The sequence below is a fragment of the Pelodiscus sinensis genome, chromosome 4, assembly GCF_052426305.1.
Source record: "Pelodiscus sinensis isolate ZL-2025 chromosome 4, ASM5242630v1, whole genome shotgun sequence".
Lineage (NCBI taxonomy): Eukaryota > Metazoa > Chordata > Testudines > Trionychidae > Pelodiscus > Pelodiscus sinensis.
Genome location: NC_143055.1, coordinates 105,790,452 through 105,813,818, shown reverse-complemented (window position 1 = coordinate 105,813,818; position 23,367 = coordinate 105,790,452). Strand labels below are relative to the sequence as shown.

The following is a 23,367-nucleotide window of genomic DNA, read 5'->3' as shown; positions in this document are numbered from 1 at the left end:
ATTAAAATATAGAGAAAAATGTGTGGAATAACTTTAAAACCCTCAGAACTTCAAGCTGAGAACATTTCCCATAGAATCTCACGCTGCTGGCCATATATGCTAGAACAAGCTGCTCAAATGTGTTTGCAAAATCACCGACACATATAGGGAGCTAAAATTGCACATGCAAATGAGTCATGTGAATACCTTGTTCATTCTAGAAAAGCTCTCTCTGCTGACTAACATAGACAGAGGGCTGCCCTGGGATGGGTAGCCCAAGTGAACGAGGCATAAGGAGAGCAGCCAGCAAATTGTGGAGAAATGGGAGCACTGCAGGCCTGGCTTCTGCTCACAGCTTGGGGAGCTGATTTCACTTCCATAATGACCCCCCACATTATATTTGTTTAGAGCTCAGTTAGGCTCTATAGGAGTGGATTGTATTTCAAGCAACTCAGTGTGGTCTGGGCAGATGAAGGTGGCTAAAATCAGTACATACTAAGTAAGTTGGTACTTACTCATTCAACCCAGCACGTTTCCCATATCTTCTGGTTTCTGGCCTTGGTAAAGGGAAACCCTACAATAGTGATTCTCTACCAGGGGTACAAGTACCCCTGCGGGTACACAAAGGTCTTGTAGTTGGTACATCAACTCATCTAGATATGTCTAGTTTTACAGCAAGCTACATAAAATGCACTAAAAGTCAGTACAAACAAAAATCTCCTACAAAGATTTGTTTATTCTGTTTCTGCTCTATATGCTGTACTCTGAAATGTAAGTACAGGTTGAAAGTCTCTTAACCATGATTCTCTGGTGTGGCAACATCTGTGGTCTGGTAGGACCAGAGAGTCCCCCTGGAGGGCTAGCGCCAGGAGCCCTGCAGGCTGGCGGTGCTTCCTGGCAGGGCTGCAGGAGGCCCACGCTTGGCAGTGGGGCTTCCCAGCAGGGCTGTGGCAGCCCCACTCACAGCAGTAGAAGCCCAGTGCAGGGTCTGCAGGGCTGCCCGAAGTGGTAGCAGGAGCCAGGCTCTGCAGCAAGAACCCAGCGCACAGAGGCAGCAGATCTGCCAGGCACTGGAGCAGGAGCCTGGTGCTCGCCTAGGTAAAATGAGGAGTTCGAACCGAGGGGTTTGATTCAAACTAACGCATCCCAGAGCACACTTCCTGGTTCAAATTAGCTGTTGAGCGGAATAACGTGCGGGCGAGATTATGCTAATGAAGTGCGGGATATTTAAATCCCCCACTTCATGAACAATTTCGGTCTGCTACTTTTGCATCCCTAGCTCAAACTAGAGAGCAAGTGTAGATGTACCCATAGTGAGTTTGTTAGCATGTGATCACCTGCAATAATCTGGCCAAATGTCCTTGTAGCTGAAATGGCCAAGAATTTCTTCACCTCTGAGGGGAAAATCACTAATGAAACATTTCGAAAGGGCCATGGTGTCCTGCATGTAAAATTAGTGCGTGGAATATTCAAATGTTGTCTGGAACAGCTAAAGCCATCGTCCTTTCCAAGCAATTGAAAAGCCTGAATATTGAGAACTATGAAATGGTGTGGCTAGAAAGCAATGAAAATAATGTTGAGTATTATACATTCTTTGCTCTCATGTCACTTGCCATTGGCAAGTGATTAATTAATCAGTGACTTAACCATGTCTAATTCCCTACCGGGGGGGTATGTTGTCAGCACCATAGAGGATGACTCCACCAATAGCAAGGCCAATAATTTGGCTGCAGATAGTTTTTACCAGCAACTGTAATGAATGTCCAAGAGGAGATGTCGTCATGATCTAAGGAACTTCAGTACACAGGTAGGATAGAATGAAGACACCTGAGAAAGTACACTTGAAGTTTGGTTTATGGCAGAAGAGGAATAGGCTGTGCAGTAATTGGTGGCTGACATGGTGATTGCAGAGACATTTTTCCATCACACAAGATTCACAAGCATATCTGGTACAGCCCAGATGATTTTTCCAGGACTCTTATCAGTCACATGCATGTTAGAATAATGGTCAGGGATGTACTGAACTTGACAAGTCAGCTTCTGCTAACAGACTTGAACCTTGGACTTTATAGACTTACAAGGGCTGAAGTTAATCCAATTCAACCAAAATCTCTTACTACAGTCAAGCTATCAGATGGATTTCTGTTCAGACTACAGAAGGCCATTGAAAGATTAGTGACTTAAGTCTTACTCACTCTGTCATCTGGTGAGGAATGACTTGGTTTCAACCTGGTGACCATTGTCAGTTCTAAGCTGGGGCCTCAGCCTTCCAAATGTCATTCATAAAGATGCTCACAGCAGTTGATGCTGAGAAAGTCATGAGGGGACAAGTGGAATCTTCCAAGACACGTTTGCTGAGAGTGAAAGCTAAGGTTGAATGGGTTCAGCTTTGGAACACCTTCATGTCATTGTGTAAGAAAGATAAAGGAATGCTTGGCTCAGGGATCCAATTAAGAACAGACTGAAGGCAGCTGAGAATATTATGGCACAGTGGCTGTATAAGGTTTTCCAGATTATCTGGTGCACTAAAATTATCCGCTGTGCCTGGAAAAAGGATCCTGCTTCTGTTTTAAAAAGGGCAGTAAGGCTGAATGTAACTTCTACAGAAGTATTACACTATTGCTAGTCCCAGAAAAAGGCATTTCCCTCTTAATCTCTCAAATCACTTAAGTTTTATGGCTTGTCTAGAAGGGTACAATAAAGAAAATTACTCAGAAACGACTAAAGGTGTGAATTGAAGTGTTTTTGTTAAACTGTACTAGCCCCCACCCCCCAGAGAAATCCTCTAATTCAGAATTCAAGTGTCCTTGATTTGGTTTAGTTTAATTCACTTCTAAACTGAATTAAGACTACTTCCCCCCCCATAGAGATTAAATGTGATTTAACTAATTCACTTTAAATTCACACTATTAGTCAACCCTGTAGAAAAGTTGTTAGACCTTGGCCTAGACTATACCAAAAAGTTAGCTCAACCTGTGTTTCCCAAGGATGTAAAAATCCACCCCGAGTGACATAGTTGACACAACCTGACCCCCCCCCGATAAAGACAGTGCTAGGTCAACAGAAGAATGTTACCTTGACCTAACTGCTTTCTCTTGGGGTGTTGGATTACCTGCACTGACAGAAGAACCTCTCATTTTGGGGTAGTTAGTATCTATACTGAAACACTACTACATAGTTCCAAATGTAGACAAGATTCAGCTTTTGACCAGATCTTAACCCTGACACACCTTTTTTGAGAAGGGTGAATTGTAATAAGTTATGTGTAATAGTTTTTATAGATTTCTGTTATACATTTGACTCAGTGCACCAAGCAAGTTTGTGAAATTTAAGGCTGCATTCAAGATAATGGGAGATGCCATGGCTTGGTTTCCTATCTCCACAGGAGTTTGGCAAGACTGTTATCAGGACCAGGTTGTGGACAGCTAAACCTAGTGGTCAAAGCTAGAGTCCACAGTCAGGAGTCAGCTGAATCAGGATACCAGGAGGCCAGAGACAGAGTGGAGATCAGAACCAAAGATCAGAAGTCCAGAGCCACACCAGGTGAAGATCCTGGGAAATCAAGCTGAGGGAGTGGGAAGCATAAGGTGCACAGTCCAGAGATGGATCCTAGTTGTTCATGTTCCTGTTGCTATTAAGAACGGCCAGTGGACCAATAAGCTGCTCTGGACCCTCGCCAATAGTGTGTTGGGGCAGAACCTCAAACTAGGGTCTTGGTTTAGCAGTTGTCAGCAGGCAGTCAAATGGATGGTTGCAACATGGCTGCTCCTGCAGATTTGAGGACTATAGGTGATGATGGTCACAGAACACAGTCCTCAATTGGCATCAGTTGGTTGATGGATGGCTTGGGGAGGCAACTATCAGTGGTGCTGAGCTGAATAGCAAGATCTTGAATATGCCAATGACACTGGCTCAACTTGGTGAATCACTGCAGCTGATGACTGGCCTTGTTGAGTAAGAAGCAACACACATTGGTCTGGTTATTTATCTAGATAAAATAAAGTCCCTGAGTATTACCATCAGACAGTTACAGATTACAGCCAACTCAATATGAGCCATTCTGGATGGGGCACAGAGCAGATGGCAGCTGTCAAATACTTGGGCAGCATCATAGACAGTGTTGGAGGATGCTTGAAAGCTGCAGATGCTTGTATAGCAGCAGCTGCTCCCATGTGTTGTCTTTCAATGGCCTCTGTGGGGACACTATGGTATCAAGCTTGTTATGAAGCTGTAGATCAACAGATACACAGTTGTATCTGCTCAGCTGTACGACAGTGAAACAAGAACACTTGGGAAGTCTGAAGAATCCTGGCTTGACCTTTTCCATGAGGCACAGCAAGATCAGAAATGAGGATATTCCAAACCAAATCCATCAAATGCTTCCATTCACACTGGTTCAGTTTTTGGCTGCTTTCTTGGAATGGACATATTCTAAGACTAGAGCACTTATGAATTCTGAAGCATATATACCATGAAATGTTGCTACATGGCCGGTGATCACACAAGCTCCAAAAGCTTTGTTGGCACAAGAAGATTTCTAGTGATGAACAAAAGCTGAATATAAAAATCAGACCTCCTTAAGCACTATACCAAAAGATCAAAATGGGTAGCACTCTTTTTGTAAGGAGACCATCTCCCTTTGGGATCTGCCATGATGAAGGTCATGAAGATTATCACAAACTTTAAAGACTTTAAAAAACAGCAGCCAACTTTATATGCTCCCTAACCATGGGAAAATAGGTGAGGAGAAAAAATATGTTAAAAAAGATGGTTCCAGTAATATACAGATGAACAGAGACAGTGAAGAAGTAGGGATTACAGTTGTGCAGAATCCAAGGATTGAAGGCTGTGGCGCCCCCACGCCGCCTAGCGGCGTTTGCCCGGAGGGCGCGCTGCGGTCCTTGAGTCTCGAGTTCCCCAGGTCCCTCTTATTCGTGTGCTTGTCTTCAGTTTCCCCCCCACAACAAGGCAGGAGGGGAAGAGGGGCCCAGGCCCGCCCACTCTCACGGGCCCCAGCCCAGGGCCCTAAGGGTTCTGGTCCAAACGACCCGAACCTGGCTGACGGGGTACGACCCCTTAACTCGCCAGCCCACCAGTCATCCCTGACTCTGCACTGGGCTGCTTCCTTCCCCTTCTGCTCCCGAGCTCACCAACTCATCGCGGTCCGGTGTATCCGTAAGCCGGCTGGTGGGCAGCTGTCGCTGCGTTGCTCCTCTAGCCGGTGGGGTGCGGTGCTGTGCTACGCTGCGCGGCACTGTGTTGCGTTGCGCTGCGCTCCGCTCTGCTCCGCTCCCCTCGCGGTCAGCCCCCCCTTCCTTGGGGCCGCGGGTCCATTTTAAAGTTGGCGCCGGGGTCGCGGCCCCGGCGTCCTGCGTCGTCCCCGCCCCTCGCGTCGGGGCATCTGCCCGTTGCCGGGGCGACGGGGGCCTGGTCTCCAGGGCGCCCGGATGACGTCCTCCGGCGTGCCTGAGGCCGACGTGTTCCTCGCCGCTGCCGAACAGCGTGGACAGCGGCGGGGTGCGCTCGGCCTTCCGCTGTACAGGGCGGCCGAGACGGGGCTCTCCGCCGCGGGCGGGGCCGCCCCGTCACAAAGGCACTTTGGGATCTCATGGTCCTTATAGAGTATCCCTTCACTTCTTCCAAAGCTGCCCTCTTAGAAATACAACTGGCTAGGCACTGTTGCAATCACTGATCTGCAGCAGTGATTCGTCTGCATGGTACTTTTCTCACATACAAAAATGAGGGAGGCAAAATCTGTGACTTGATAGTTAAAGCTTCTTATAGTTGCATTGACTTCTATTAGTTTTTCAGCAATTCCACTGTACACACACAAACAGATTTAAAAATATATTTCCATTGATGATTATTGATATTTATGGATAGGTAAAGTAAGAAAACTGCTCCTTGAGAACTTATTAGAGATTGATTGCCAGGATGTTTACTTTGAATATTTTGACATATGAAACTGACAATCTGTGTTTTGATGGGTATAACTTTTTGAATCTCAGTTTCTATTGTCATTAAATAATTGTCTAACCACTACAGTCTGATGCCCTTGAAAATGTTCCCAAATGGTAAAAATTTGACTTAATAAGCATTTCCTGAAAATGCTTAGGAATCCTAATTTTGCACAGCTGTGTAATCTTAAATGGATAAAAGCTGAAAAATGCTTAAAAAGAAAAATCAATATTATCTGTTGAAACTACAGAAAATAAGAATTCTTCCAAACCTATCAAGGACATTAGGGGTGTGTCTAGATTACAGGGCATTGTCGACAAAAGTGGACTAATGGGTACGTCTAGACTACAGGCTTTTGTCGACAGAGGCGTTGTCGACAGATACTGTCAACAAAGAGTGTCTAGACTACAGCCAGTTCTGTTGACAAAGCAAGCCGCTCTCTTTGAAAAAGCATAGTGTGGATGCAATAGCGCCTTTTGTCAACAGAACTTTGTCGACAAAAGGCGTTATACCCTGTAGAATGAGGTTCACTGCTGTTGACAAAACTGCCGCATTCTGTCGACTTACTGTCGACAGAACTCAGCGGTAGTGTAGACGCAGGTATAGTTTTGTCGGCAAAAGTCCACTTTTATCGATAAAACCCTATAGTCTAGATGCACCCCTAGAAATGGTTTCTATGATATAGCTCCTGCCTCCCTCCGGGTATGTCTACACTATCCTCCTAGTTCGAACTAGGAGGGTAATGTAGGCATACCGCACTTGCAAATGAAGCCCGGGATTTGAATTTCCCGGGCTTCATTTGCATAAGCGGGGCTCTGCCATTTTTAAATCCGTGCTCGTTCGAACCCTGTGCCGCGCGGCTACACGCGGCACGAACTAGGTAGTTCGAACTAGGCCTCCTAGTTCGAACTACCGTTACTCCTCGTGGAATGAGGAGTAACGGTAATTCGAACTAGGAAGCCTAGTTCGAACTACCTAGTTCGTGCCGCGTGTAGCCGCGCGGCACAGGGTTCGAACGAGCAGGGATTTAAAAATGGCGGAGCCCGCTTTATGCAAATGAAGCCTGGGAAATTCAAATCCCGGGCTTCATTTGCAAGTGCGGTATGCCTACATTACCCTCCTAGTTCGAACTAGGAGGATAGTGTAGACATACCCTCCGAGATGGAGAGCTCACCCCAACAACTTAAATCATTGTCACCAGACACCTTCAGCTACACAGCTGTATTAATGCAACTGCACCAATGTAAATCTGTGGTATAGATCTGCCCCAATTATCATTAGAACCATCCTAGGAAGTGTACTGATCAACCTGGGCAGTCAGACTGGGTGGCTCTTTAAATATTGAGAGGCTATATGAGTAGGTGAGAACTACAGGAAAGAACAGAGGTGAGAACTAAAACAAGACTATCTGGTCAAATCCATTTCTGCCTTAAGTCATTGTTTCTCTATTTAAATTAAAGTCAAGTGACAGCCAAGAACAGTGAGTATTCGGCCTGTGTGTGTGGGTGTGTGCACGTGCACTCAGAGGAGGATCAAAGGGAGGGGGTAAACTGTGAAGGAGTAGCATATGGATTCAGCCCCGTCATACTACCACAAAACTGGAAGAGCCATAAAAACCACTGAGTTCAGGGCATGATGATTTAACAAGATATTGAAAAAGCCTCTTCTCTTCAGCTGAATCACAGACTGTGCAATTTTCCAAGTCTGCAAGTCTTTTAGATTCTGCTTGCAAAAAAGCTGAGCTTCGTCATATTCATAAAACACTTTTTCCCCCCATCAGTAATAAGATGAGGCTTAGTGAGGATCAGAACAGTAGTAGTAATTCCCAGTGAAACAAACTCAGATTTCAATGTCTCTTTTTTTATTTTCCCTGAGACTTGGTGGCTCAGACTACATCAGAAAAAAATGTGTATACTTCCCTTCTGGAAAGGCGTCATGGTCTTTGCAAACCTTGGACACACTGCAATATGGTCTTTTCTTTAGCCAAATGACATACAAACATATTTATTCCATGATCTCAGTTAGGTTACTGAATTCAAATAGAATAAGATATAGTCTGCTTAAAGTTCTTGAATATCTTGCATTGCTGTGATTAAATGTGACCCTTTGTCATAGTACTGGTTAAAGGAATCTGCTTTGGGATCTTTTGTGCCCGTAAGAATGAGAATTTTTTTTTGCCTTTTTGAAAGGGCATGTATATTATTATTATTATTATTATTATACAACTTTACACTGGCAGAGAAAACAGTGTATTCACTTATATACATAGTCTCTGTCTCTGGTGAGGTGCAGGGTAAAAAGGCTGGCAGAACTTGAGTGGTTTTTGCCCACGGGTCAGCTTCATGTATACACAGCTTCAAAATCTGAAGAATCCCTGTGCTCAGTCAACAAATGAGCTATCTTTGCCTTGTGTTCTCTGCAAAAAGACTGGGGATAAAGGATGAGTGGCCTTGAAAGCACATTGAGGGCTGGACTGATTGGAAGACCCGTACAAGGAAGTTAGTTAATAGGATACGAGCAGGACTGGCAGGGAAGATCAGGATGACCTGTTCGTTATTTTATTAAGCCCTCTGCTTCAGAAGCCCCAACTCCTCTGGACCAAATATTTGGTGTTCTTGCCCCCAACTTCCCTGAATCTACATATTCTCAAAATCTACCACTAATGGACAAGACCAGGGGTATGTTGTTGTACCTACCAAGTTATTGAAAGATTCCACTGACACTTCATTTACAGCCAATATATTCTTGAAAGAATTCTAGTAAGACACTGAGCACTGAGAAAGTAGGCTGATGCTGAAAGATCCTTGAACATGATCCTGTGAGGCATGGCACTTGGGCGAATGATGCAATTTGAGACAACCATCACCGTTATTTCTAATGCTACCTTTATGTTCTCAAAGCTCACCAAAAAGTACTCAGCATTTTTCCAAACATGCATTTTAAAATTGCCAACAACTACAGGTAATTAGTCCCTCTGAACAAATTACAAGTGCTTAGCAGAGGTATTGGGGTCAGGGTTGAACAATTAAATTTTTTTTACGTGGCTGGTGAAAATATTTTTATATGGAATGATTTTTTGTTGAGGCTACTATTTTAAGGGTGTTCTGCTTTTTAGCAGTTTGTCTCATTACTTTCTGTACACATGATCTACCTTTATAATCAGAGACTTTGCTTGTGCTACAAGGATATATACCATTGCGGAGCTGTGAGTTGCTGTATCAGACCAGAAGACACACATTCTCTATAGCTGAAAGAATTTCTGTCCTGTTAACTGCTCAGAAGAAAGTGGTGATTGGTTGTGAGGCATTCTACACACACACACACACACACACACACACACACACACACACACACACACACACACACACACACACACAAAAGATTTTCAACAAGCATCAGAGATGCACCATGACTGTGCCATACAAGGGCAGTATTGATTGCTATTCAAGGTCAGCCCCTAAATATTAAGTTCTGGGATTGCCTTCTCAATATTTTAAAATGGGTGATGGGTCGGATAAATAGTTTTTGGTTAGGAAGTCTGATTTTAGTATTAAAGTGGTTATTTGTTTGACAGCATCCTTGAGGAAGTCTGAGCATATTTATACTCCTTGGTGTGGCTAAGGGTTGTTTTGCTGCTTTCTAGTTTTAAGTTCATCCAATATTTGTATATAATTGTAATTTTTTTTTGCTGAGTGCTCATTATTTCAGTTTTAGTTTAATTAATTAAACTAGAGTTTCCTGTATAGGTTTTTATTATTATTATTCTTTCTAGCTAAAAAGTAGAATATAACTTTGGAAGAGGAGTGCTTTATATAACCACACATTTTTGTTGATTTCTGCTGAAGAAGCACGTGTGTAAAACGGTCAATATTTCTGACAAATTTAAATATTCTCAACAGCTCACCCACCAGCAGCCTCCCCTCCCCTGCAGATAAAACTTTCCTTGCCCACACATCAGCCTGTCAAGCCCCTTCTACCTATCTTTTTAAAATTTAAATTCCACTTTGTTTACAAACAGCAAATGGAAAAATCTATGGGACGAGTTCTGTGCTGCTAATATATTTGCTTCATTGGGTGTTTTTCATTACACCGGGGGTATGAATTGGGCCCTATGTAAGATTTAGGGTTTGACCTAAATTCACAAAAATAAGTAATTATTGGGTTCATATGACTAATAAGCAATACTAATGTATTGGTCTTCTGTAAAGTACAGCACTATATAAGGGTTTTTTAGCATGACAGCGTGTATACTTAAGGATAGTGGGTCAGCCTGCATTTCCAGCCCTAACTGGATTTTTTTGATTGTTTGTTTCTGATATGTAAGCTAAGACATCATTAACTAAACACAAAATAGAAATTTGACTACTAATAAAAACTAACTTTGTATTTCTCCAGCAAGTTAAAAACATATCCAGTAATATTTAATCCCACATCAAATAAATAACAAAAAGAACTTGACCGAAGCTCACAAAAGCAAGGAAATTCAGGAAAAGCTGAAAATCTGGACTGACAAACCAGCCTTAGCTCATGCACTGTTTTGTGCCAAAAATGCTTCTTAATACAAAGGAAGGTGTTGTAAAAGGCCAGTCTCTAGTAGCATGAATATTTAATCTTTCTTAACCCTATGATTCCTTGGTTTTAATGCCTCTCAGGCAGGACCTTTCATGATTTCACCACATGTTGAGTGACTGAATATCATTTGTTATGTTAATGACTGGAAGGATAAAGAGACGCTAACAATTTGGTATTTATTTACAAGGAATTCACTGGAATGATCCTGATATTTTAGAAACTATCAGCAATCTCCTCTTTAGTTCTTAAACTACAGGCCAATAATCAGATACTTTTTTTTTAACTTGGACAACGCTCATCAGAAGGCTACTACATCAATGTTAAAACCATAGGCTTAAGGAAAGCTTTGTACTATGCCAAATTACAAAAGAAGGCCAAGAGGAAAACTGTGTCAAATTAGAAAATCCGTGTGATCACACACTTGTGCCTGTGAAAAGTCACACTGACTTCAGTGGAACTATGTGTGGGCATACGAATCTACACTTTCGTGTCTCACTGCAGGACCAAGAACCAAGTTTCCATCATCAAGAAGTTTGAATAAAGTTCAGGTTAGAACCCGAGGGCTTTAACACTTATCTGAACTCGACCAAACCTTCTGAGATGTGTCTGTCTTCTATCCCAGTATGTCCAGAAAAAGGTACTGTGATTTCTCTAGAAATTCATCTTTGCAGTTGAAAAATGAACAAGCCATACAGTTATTTAGATGGTTTCCAGAAATTTACAGCACGTAGTGGATAAAAGTTAGCAATGTTCCTGTGATAAATATTCCCACTGAACAGAAGAAAGTCTGTGGCATTTCTTTAGTACTTAAACATTATACATTAATTATCTTTAATTGGGTGGGGACAGTATGGGTGATTTTAAATGCTACTGTGAGCATTTGCCCAGTAAGAGCCTTTACTTTTTTCTCCTGTAGACTTTAACAATATTTTGTTTTCTTTTAACTTGGACCTACCAGTTACTTTTAGATAGATGAAAGAGCAGAGAAATTGCTGTGAACAGGACAGTCTAGCCCAGACAGTCAATCAGTAATAGTCTGACCATTGACAGATGTGTGGAAGCCAATCCAAAGAATTCAGCACAACTGGCTGGAGTGTCTGCCAAGCATCCAGATGCTGTTGTTGAAGAAGTATCTCTCAAAAACTTGGCATCAAACTTCTGTGACAATTTGGAGAGCAATGAGGAAGAGCAGGAGTGGTACAGGATAAATTGCTGCTTCTCACACAAATTGAAAGTAAAATAATTGTTGTTTTACTGTGGTTTTATTATTTGTTACATCTATCCATATTCCTCTGTGTTACCAAGAGATCCTACACACATTCCTGGATTTGCAAACATACAATACAACTACATTTTCCCAAAAGTACTCAGCACCTCACCACGCTCATTGGAAAATCTTGCCAAAATTGTCACAAAGTGACTCATCACGCTGGGTGTGGAGCTCTTTTGAAAATACTAGCTATTTTCAAGAGATCTCATTCAGATACCTAAATGGAACATAAGCTCTCCTGAAAATCCAGGCCTAGTGGTGTGTGCTGAGACCTTTTAAAATTCGAGCTCAACTGGGCAACAGTGTTACAATGTTGACATAAAAACTTAACACCACGTGCACAAAATATACTTTCCAAAATCTTGGATATGGTTGATCATGCGAAAACTAATGATATTTCATGTACCTGTCAGACAATATTGCTTACTGTGAGTTGAGTGGAGAAGCAGAATTTTACAAGGCTATAACCTGACATTGTGAGTTTGGTACTGATATTATACTAGTTTTCTAACTAATTAATACAATAACTACTCATATTTGTTTCGAGGAAGAGCTGTAGTTGGAAGAATGCTGAAACAATAGTACCAATTCTATGCCAAGATTGAAGGTTATTAAAGTTAACATTTTAGACAAATTATTTTTTTCTTCTGCCTGCACAGAGCCCACTAAATGCTAAGAAAGCCTCTTGCTGTCTTAGGTAAACTTGATCTGCAGCTTTACAGTATCTGGAGGGCTGTGTTAGATAGTTTGTGTACAGTGATTTTTCAGGAATTTTTGACTAGAAGAGAACTTTTTTCTTTTTTTTTTTTAATGCCCCATGAATAAATAGTATAGAAATTGCAATTTGGGGAAAAAATAGATAATAAAATATTATATGTTTCAAATACATACAGTGTATATTGTGTCTGTCTCCAGGCGTGTGGGAGGGGGAAGGGGTTTGCGAAGGGTGCAAATACACCCTCCCCACATACACACAGTCCTTCATGGTCCTCCATAGGGCCAATTCCGGCTGATCTGGGAAAGGCAGAGGTGGCACGCTACCAGTCTCTCTCCCCCGGGCTCTGGCCGGCCAGGGGGAGCCTGTGGCTGATTTCCCCCCCTTCCACCTCCAGGAGAGAGGCTGGGGGCAGGAATGGGCTGTGGGGGCAGGTCAGCCACCAGCTGCTTTCACAGCTCACCCCTCTCTACAGAAATTCCTTCATACGGGCCTGGTTTCCCTTTCTCTGAGAGGGTTTAGATCCATGACTTTAGCAAAGTACTCCATGCAACTTGGGTATATAAGAAACACTTGCCTTCCTCAAACCAGGGCCAGTGGTTGTAGTTCCTATCAGTCCTAGGTTATGTCTAGACTGTGGAGTTTTTCTGAGATACCAGAGGTATCCCGGAAAAACTCCACCGCGTCCAGGGAACGCATCTGCTCTTCCGACATTTTTTGTGGAAGAGCAGATGCACTCTTTCAGAAGCCCTATATTCCTCATTTTATGAGGAAGAAGGGCTCTTCTGAAAGAGGAGGTTTTTCCCACATTTGGCCCCGTGTAGATGGGCCAAATTTCAGAAAACCCTATTCTGAAAAAACAATCAGAAAAAGGTACGCAAATTGTGGAGTGCAATTTGCATACCTTTTTCTGAAAAAAAGTGGCAGTCTAGACATAGCCCCAAAGAGTTAATGCATCTGCCAATCTGGTCACAGACACACCCATGGTCACAGCCTTTACATTCTTCTGTACGAGCTTCCCTCCTGTTATAATGTAAATTAATGGAGATTGCCTATCTTAGAGCTGGAAGGGACCTTGAAAGGTCAAGTCCAGTCCCCTGCCTTCACAGCAGCACCAAGTACCATACCTGACAAATTTTTGCCCCAAATCTGTAAATGGTCTCTGCAAGGATTGAACTCACAATCCTGGGTTTAGTAGGCCAATGCTCAAACCACTGAGCTATCCCTGTTAATATCCTTATGTGCTTTTCAAAATTGGGACTGCTTCCTGTCAATATATTAACCAAAAGGGAAGGAAAATAGTCTTTGGGAAATTAGGAACACATAAAGAAAATATTCTTCCCTGGTTGTTATCTGTTACTTTTAGATCCATTCAGAAACAGTGAGCAAAATGGGCTTTTGCTGCAAGTCATCTGAATGTACTTTGTCAAATTACCCAATGGGGTATGTCTATACTGTACTAGAAATGTAAATCAACCTAGATTACAGCCACCAGATTATTTACTGTAGTGGTTCATAGCCACACTACCCTCCTTGCATCGGGAGTGCACACTCTCACCAGGAGCACTTCCACCAGTCCAAGAGGGGCAGTGTAAGAAGCTGAGAAGCTGCTTTCTCACTTCCTCATACTGCCCTTCTTAGATTGGTAACTGCAGGAGCCTGGATGCCCTACCAGCTCCCAGACCCCCAGTGGGCTGCAGTGCCCTCTGTTCTCCACACCCAGGACGTCTCACCCCATCTCCTAGTCAAGAGCAGGATCCAGCTACTCGGGCTTCTAGGCCCAGCTCTCAGTGAGAACTGTAGGTGTGAGTATTGTGTATATTAACCTGAAAACATGTAAATTAACGTTCCACCTTTCTTTGAGTGTATTATTGTGCCCAGAGCAATAGTTAATGAATAAGAAATTGACAAACACAATATAGGCAACAACAAGTTTGCCTACTGCCACCTAAAATGTTTGTTTTGTAAACAAGCTTTAAAGCTTCAGACAGTAGCTTGGTGTGATATTATTCAAGGCAAGCAACACACATTAAGTGTTTATCCATATTAAAGGCCCTTTTCCTGTTTACATAATGATACCCCATGTTTATCATGCAAACACTGAGAAAAATATTAGTTAGTGGTCATAAATATAGCCTGATGAAATGAGACTACTATTCAGAACTGCTAATCTATGTTAATGCCATTTTGGTAAGGGTCCTGTAACAGCTGTTAGAATTTTGTCCCCTGTAGGTCAGAAAGAGAAGATGGGAAAATCCTTAATAAAATGTTGTTAGATGCTACAGGTGGGAAATAAAGAAGCTATTGTGACCTGTAATCTTATTCTCTCATAAAGTCACAGAGTGCACAGCAGCTTCTGTGGTTGAAATTAGACAACACACTAGTGGCTTTTCAATCTCAACTTTTGCAGTTTGGTTATATCATTTTCGGTGAAGAACAAATGAAGGATACAGCAAGCACTGCCCGTGACCTTCCTCGCTGTTTTTAATAAGCACATTCAACAGCATGAGCTACTCTGTCTTAAATGAATTATTACATATCCATGTATTGGAAAGAAAATACAGTAATGTTTATCTTCTGTATACATTGTACTGTCAGATTTTAATTAACTCTCAGCTCCAGGTAAAGAAAATATGCTAATTCTAATAGTCTTATAATTACTGTGGTCCAGATCCTTCTCCTACTGATTAGTACCTTTCTCTGTGAGTAGTCCCACTGCTTTCAGTGGGACTAGTCATGGAGTAAGTTACTACTCAGCATGAATAAGGATGGTAGAACTTGGCCCTGTGTATGTTCAATGTATTATTGAACTTGTATGTTATATTTAACTTTTATTCTATGGGGGTAAACAATAGAAAATGAAGGGTTGGTAGTGTTAGAATAGCTAGAAATAAAGAAAAAGACATATTAGTAAATTAAAACATTGGCTATCTGTTAGCAAAAATAGATATGCTATTCCCAAAAATATCATCTGACTATATGTTTCATTTGCCTGTTGTGGCTGAATAACGTCTCTCTCTCTCTCTCTCTCTCTCTCTTTTTTTTTTATTTGTGCTGGCTACATTCCATACATTTTTCTTCATAAAAACAGTATATATTCTCTGGACATTGAGACTCTTCCAAGGATCAGCCCTGTGTCCTCTTTCCTTTTTTTTTTTTTTTGCTTCTCATTTACCTTTCTTGGTAATATAGCAGCATGGAGTATGAACATTAATAATATTGTTTCCATTATATTTGTTAACCCGGAAATAACAATTCATAATAATATATAGCTCAACGCAGCTCACATTCCTGTAGTAATTTTTTAATAATTCAGCTGAACTAAACATTCCCTTTGATTTAAACATGTGTGCATAATGTTATATGTATCTATATGAAAATGAGCCTATTACTGTCTTTTATTTTGTTTTCCCTTTATTGTATAAAACAACTTACTTAAAAATATTCAGCAGAGTAAATTATTTTATATGATCAAATATTTGCAGCTTTAAATCACAGAACTCTGATTAATTATAATTATACTTAATATAATTGATTTATTTCTCATTAGTACAATAGCTGAGGATTGCTGAAATATTATACAGGATGGCATCATTAATTGGCTCTAAATTCAATGAGTTGTCATTTCTGAAATTTAATGTCATCAAAGCTCTTTTTCCAATAGTGCAAGGAGCACTATTGCTAATAGACTTCAGAGCTTGAAATAAATAAATCTTTGGAATCCTGTTGCATCTCTGGGGGTGTGACATTTGACAGTCTTTTATAGTGCAGAACGAAACAAGTTTGTGAGCTGGAATTCAATTGTGGCATATTGATTCCTTGCATCAGTCATTATTCCCTCCTGATTGACAGCTGAAAATTGGTTACGTTAAGTATTTCATATGTTATATTGGCTGACATTTGCTTGCCTGCTCCTGTGTCAATATTGTTGTAAAGATCTCCAGCTCTATGAGATAGCAATATACACTGACTGTGGCTTTTGTGTGATGTTCCAGTGTTTTTCCTGACATAATTTAAGACATATTAAAAACCAGCAGCATCTTCCCTCTTGAGAAGCTTAATGCCAATATTATTGTCTTCCCAGGGAAGATCATGTATGCTCATAATCGGGTGCTAATTTCCACCCATACGCTCATGTTTAGGCATTAGGCACTATAACTGTAAAATTGAGCCTGCTTGATTGATTCATGTCAAGCCTCATCTCGCTCCTGCAGTGGAAGTCATCCAGCTGACCCTTTTTACACTAAAAGAAGAGATTTGTGTTCCTTTCTTTCACCTGGAACCATCAAATTGACTGAATAATCTGTAATACATTAGTGCTGACATTTGTTAGGTGAGAATTAAACAAGACACAGTAATCATTTCCTTGAATAAAAATTGTGTTTGATTTCCTGCAGAGTTCTATTAAAGGAACAGTGTAGTCCATCTCCTTAAAGTGGAGAAGGGTGAATATTTTCCATGTTAATGACTTGAATTAACACTTTAATGACAGATAATCATTGATTTCCCCAAAATTCGTTACAGAAGATCAGAACTAATGCTAAAAATTGTAAACTGGGATGAAGTTTCAAAATCCACCAATATTGAAACGAATGTTAAAATCTTTGTCTTACAGAATCCATCATATCAAAGGTTCAAAGTTGCATGTATTAAAGCTTGACCTTATAAAAATAAAGTGGAAAAGCGATGTGTCCCAGAGCAACTGCCTGCTACTCACATCAACATTGATACCCAAAACAATGCAGTACATGTATCCTCAGGTACAGTATTTAATTCTTTATAAATGTTGCAGTTTGAAATGTTTGAAAGCAGTGGGCCTGATTTTCACTGACTTCTCACGCTTTAAAATGGGGGTAATTCCTTAGAGCTCAATGAAGTTACACCAGTATAAAACCACTGTGAATAAGATGGTGTTTGATATCTTTTTATGTTGTAGAAGTACTGATCATTACATGTAGAAATCTGAAGCAACCCAACTATAATGCATGATACCTGTTTGCTTCTCTCCCACATTTCTTATACAGTACTGGCTGGCTGTTTGTCAGAACTTTTAGTTCAGATGCAATTATGTTCCACATTTTCTATATGTCTTTACTTTCAATAATAATGTTTTAAGTAGACACAATGCTTTGATATATGTGATTTTGTTATATAACATGTTTGCTGTGTACATAGGTGATCAGTCAGCATGGCATAGACATGCAACCTAGAAATACTACTTAGACGCAGAACATTTTTCTCCATATGATACTTTAGGCAACAACTATCAAGTCTGATAACTGGGTTCACGTGGTAGGTAGACAGTGCTATAATCTAATCACATGTAGCATCTGAAGCATCCTTTGAATGTGAATTGAAATACTTATTAAAGGCATTGTCCTGAACTAGCTTGCATGCCTGTGCAGGAGTTCCAGGGGACATTACACTCCACCTGACTCCCATTTGGTGGGCTTTCCACATCAGATGCTTCAACACGGGGTGTACGCAGAATGTGGGCAGCCATTGGCAAGGCAGTGGTAGGAAGTGAATGAAGCTTTGTCTGGTCAGTACAAAAAGCTTGCATGAAGATGGGAGTGAGCTGTGCCAGGAAAATAACTAGAGCATTTTACTGGTCCTTTTGAAGCAAGGGGGATGTAAGACTAAATGGTGACTCTCTGAGTTATGATTTCATCCTTCTCCTGGTCCTGAGATAGCACAGCTAAGCATTCCTCCTTACTCAGATTAGATTGCAAAGTGCCAGTTTGAGCCATAAATAATTATAGCTGCTTCAGGTTCCAGATCAGTGGTGGGGTGAAACTCTCTTATTAATACCTAAAGCCAAGCACAGAAGGCCTCCTCTAGAAGACCTCATCTAGCACTTAAGCTCTGCATTCTACCAGCTGTCTTCTGTTGGAAAAAGTGTAAGAGAAGGCACCTTCTGACTCCAGTTTGAGCATCTATCCCTGAATCATCTGGCAGGGATGAAAAGTGTGGGACTTCCTTTTTTTCCAGACTAGTCCCCTGTTTTTTGCAAGAATGTATCCCATACAACAGAGGATCATTCCAGAATATCTGTCTGGGTAGTGCCACTTCCTTACAATATTCATTTCCTCATATGTTATACCCAAATCTACTATGATTCATTTGTTTGTGCATTTAGTTTGAAAGGGAAATGGTGCTGGGAGGTGTAATTTCCTTCTCAGGTAAATGTACACATGTAGGTTTTAATTGAGCTAGAATGCTACAAATAGAAGTGTAGCTACAGTGGCATGGATAGTGGAAGGAGTTTGCCATCGGAGTAAGGAACTACAGTTCTGGGCAGAGTTGTACTTGGGTTAGCTAGGGGCCGTCATGTCACTTGCATCACCGTGACTACACTTCCACTTTTAGAGAGTTAACTTGATGAAAGCTAGTACGTTAGTCTACCTAAACTGTAAATTACACTTCCAGCTTGAGTGCCGGTATCCCTAAATATTTCTCAGTATGGTTTGTTTCTTTTTTCTGTTTGTTCAGTGCCCAGCACAGACTGGAGACTCACCATGAGTGTCACCATCATATACCTATTAGCTACTAATATTGTACTACAGCCCATTGCGTGGTCCCCACAATGTCTTTAGGCAAGCCCACTACATCTGTTGATCATTTATTTTTGCTCAGAACAGCTGGTGCTGGTACGGGAGTGACACTATACGTGAAAGATTAATGTAGAATAAAACTAAATCAAAATGTTCCATACGATCTCTATGGATAGTAATTCCATGCTCTAATAAGAAGAATAGAGCAGTAGGGATATGTTATTAACCACCTGATCAGGACAGTGGTAGTGACGATGAAATGCTAAGAGAGATTAGAGAGTCTACCAAACTAAAAAAACTCAATAATAATAGGGGATTTCAGCTATCCTCATATTGAAGGGGTACATGTCACCTCAGGACGGGATGCAGAAATAAAATTTCTTGATACCTTAAATGACTGCTTCTTGGAACAGCTGGTTCTGGAACATACAAGAGGAAAGGCAATTCTTGATTTAGTCCTAAGTGGAATGCAGGATCTGGTCCAAGAGGTAAATATAATGGGACTGCTTGGAAATAGTGACATCCCTATGGTGGGAAAAACACCTCAGCAGCCCAACATTGTGGCATTTAATTTCAGAAAGGGAAACTATATGAAAATGAGGAGGTTAGTTAAATTAAAAGGTACAGTGACAAAAGTAAAATTCCTGCAAGCTGCATGGAAACTTTTTAAGAACACCATAATAGAGGCCCGACTTTAAATGTATACCCGCAAATTAAAAAAACACAGTATGAAAACCAAAAAAAGTGCCATCATGGCTTAATAACCTAGTAAAAGAAACAGAGCCTTAAAAAATAAATCTTTTAAAAAGTGGAAGCCAAATCCTAGTGAGGAAAATAAGACAATAAACTCTCTCAAATTAAGTGTAAAATATAACAAAAAAGCCAAAAAGGACTTTGAAGAACAGCTAGCCAAAAACTCAGAAAGTAAAAGTAATTTTTTTTTAGTATATCAGAAGCAGGAAACCTTTTAAATAACCAGTGGGGCTCTTGGACGATCGATATCATCTTTGGGTGCTTCTTTAGCATAAAGTCATAGTGGAGGAGCTAAATGAATTCTTTGCTTCAGTCTTCGTGGCTGAGGATATTGGGGAGATTCTCAAACCTGAGCCATTCTTTTTAGGTGACAAATCTGAGGAATTGTCCCAAATTCAGGTGTCATTAAGAGGAGGTTTTGGAACAAACTGATAAGCTTAAGAGTAATAAGTCACCGGGACCAGATGGCATTCACCCAAGAGTTCTGAAAGAACTCAAATCTGAAATTTCAGTACTATTAACTATGGTTTGTAACCTATCCTTTAAATCAGCTGCTGTACCTAATGACTGGAAGATAGCTAACATAAGGCCAATATTTAAAAGGGCTCTAGAGGTGATCCTGGCAATTACAGACCAGTAAGTCAAACATCAGTGAAACTATAGTAAAGAATAAAATTGTCAGACACATAGATGAATTTAATTTGTTGGGGAAAAGTCAACATGGTTTCTTGAAAGGGAAATCATGCCTTACTAATCTACTAGAATTCTTTGAGGGGATCAACAAACAGGTGGACAAGGAGGATCCAGTGGATATGGTGTACTTAAATGTCCAGGAAGCCTTTGACAAGGTCCCTCATGAAAGGCTTTTAAGTAAATTAAGTTGTCATGGGATAAGAGGGAAGGTCCCCTCATGGATTGATAACTGGTTAAAAGACAGGAAACAAAGGGCAGGAATAAATGGTAAGTTTTCAGGATGGAGAGAAATAATTAGTGGTGTCCCCAAGGGTCTGTTCTGGGACCAATCCTGTTCAATTTACTTATCAATGCTCTAGAGAAAGGAGTAAACAGTGAAGTGTAAAAATTTGCAGATACTAAGCTGCTCAAGATAGTTAAGATCAAAGCAGACTGTGAAGAGCTTCAAAAGGATCTCACTAAACTAAGTGATTGGGCAACTAAATGACAAATAGAATTTAATGTTGATAAATGTAAAGTAATGCACACTGGAAAAAAATAATTCCAACTATACATACAAAATGATGGGGACTAATTTAGCTATAGCTACTCAAGAGAGACATCTTGGAGTCTTTGTGGATAGTTCTCTGAAAATATCCACTCAGTGTGCAATGGCAGTCAAAAAAGCAAAAAGAATGTTAGGAATCATTTAAAAAGGGATAGAGAATAAGTGAAAGACTATCTTATTGCCTCTATTTAAAACCATGGTACACCCACATCTTGAATATTATGTACAGATATGGTCGACTCATCTCAAAAAAAGATATATTGGCATTGGACAAGGTTCAGAAGAGGACAATAAAAATGATTAGGGGTTTGGAATGGGTCCTGTATGAAGAAAGATTAAAAAGACTCAGACTTTTCATTTTAGAAAAGAGGAAATTACGAGGGTATATGAAAGAGGTCTATCATGACTTGTGTGGAAAAAATGAGTAAGGAAAAGTTATTTACTTGTTCTCATAATATAAGAACTAAGGGGTCACCAAACAAAATTAATAGGTAGCAAGTTTGAAACAAACAAAAGGAAGTTTTTCTTCATGCATCATACAGTCAACCTGTGGGATCCTGTGGGATCCTTGCCAGGGGATGTTGTGAAGACTAGTACTTTAATAGGGTTAAAAAAAGAGTTACATAAATTTATGGAGGTTAGGTCCATCAATAGCTATTAGCCAGGATGGGTACAAATGGTGTCCATAGCCTCTGTTTGTCTAGAAATGGATGACAGGAGAGGGATCATGTGATGATTGTCTGTTTCTGTTCACTGCCTCTGGGGCATCTGGCATTGACCACTGTCAGCAGACAGGATACTGGTCTAGATGGACCTTTGGTCTGACACAGTATGGCCGTTCTTATGTTCTCAACATGTATAATCAATAGAGTAAATCCTGTAGCACAAATACAGGAAAGGTATTATATGTACTTCCTGCTCTTCATGAAGACTTCTAGGATAAGGCCTTTAAATTAAGCACATTTCAGTCTAAAAAAATCACTGCTAAATGTTGCTGATAATTTATTTTGGGTACAACTGTTTGAATTAGGGATTTCACATGATTAAAAAATGAATAGTGATTTGTGTGAATAAAAAATGCATCAAAATCACACAATTAATCAAGTAAGTAAAACAGTAAGTGATCAAGTCAGTAATACAGATTGAACCTTCAAAATCTGGGACTCTGTGAACCAGAAACATCTGTGGTCCAGCAATATCCATGGTCGGCACTCAGGAGTGTGAACTGGTTGATAGTCCTGTCGTGGGGAGCCTCAGCCGGGTGGGGGAGTAGTGAGGTTGATGAGCCCCATCCCTGGGGAGCCCTGGCTGGATGTGGCAGCAGTGGGACCAGTGAGCCCCATCCCCAGAGAACCCTGGATGGACAGAGCAGCACCAGGACCTGGATGGACAGGGCAGCTCTGTCCCCGGGAGCCCTGTTTGGGCAGGGTAGCCACAGTGGGGCATCTGGCAAGCCCCATCCCTGGGGCATAGCAAAAGTGGGCAGCCGGCAAGCTCTGTTGCCGGGCAACCCTGATGCAGTGTGGACGAAGCAGGGCAGCCAGCAAGCCCCATCCTCGGGGATCCCTGGCTGGGTGAGTGAGAAGCAGGGCTCTGGTGGCTGGGGAGTTCTGTCCCCAGGGAACCTCAGCAGGCTGGAGCCCAAGTCTAAGTTCTACAGGCTGGAGCCCAGTGGTAGTGGGGCCAGAGCAGAGCCAGCCACTGTCAGTCTATCCATCTTCCTCACCTCTCTGAGATCCCTTTTGTTGTTCTTGTTGCCTCGTCTCCCCTTCCTGTGCGCTGCCAGAGTCAGTGCCCCTGCTCCCAATATAGCACCAAGTACATGCAGTTGGCTCACTTCCTTACTGCCACCAGCTGCCTTTATTTAGCCTGGTTGCCTGATATATATCACTTTTCCTTACACATTTCTGGATTGATGGATCAGTTGGAAATGACCAAGGGAGAATGGGAGATATCGGAAAGGGGGGAGGCCTGCAGAAAGGGGGCGGGCAATCCAGGAACACAGGGGGCAGGAGGAAGGCTAGACCAGTCACGATTCACTCAAGGTAAAATTCTCAATCCAATCCTGCCTTTTAGTGGACACATACCTTTTCTCCTCTAGCCATGGCACCTTAGCAGCTCATCTCAATGCCTTAGGAAGTGCCAAGCTTTAAACAGCATTGTTGTACTAATAGTTAAAGGTCTGGTCTAGCAAAGAGCTCTGCACATGATCCTTTCCTGCTGTCTGGTATAGATTCCTGTTAAAATTGCTAGTAAAACCAATATGACTCCAGATGATGTAAGTGTTCACTCTTGTTGGTTTGATCCTGAAGTTCTACCTTCTGTA

At 41.3% G+C, this 23,367-nt stretch overlaps 1 long non-coding RNA gene across 1 annotated transcript in view; it reads left to right on the top strand.

Moving 5' to 3' along the window:
* The window catches only part of LOC142829404 (uncharacterized), an 81,063-nt gene that overhangs the window by 49,996 nt on the left and 7,700 nt on the right, over positions 1-23,367 (top strand). Inside the window, exon 2 of the long non-coding RNA XR_012903800.2 lies at positions 17,110-17,254. This is a non-coding gene — a long non-coding RNA (uncharacterized LOC142829404). The remainder of the gene's footprint in view (positions 1-17,109; positions 17,255-23,367) is intronic.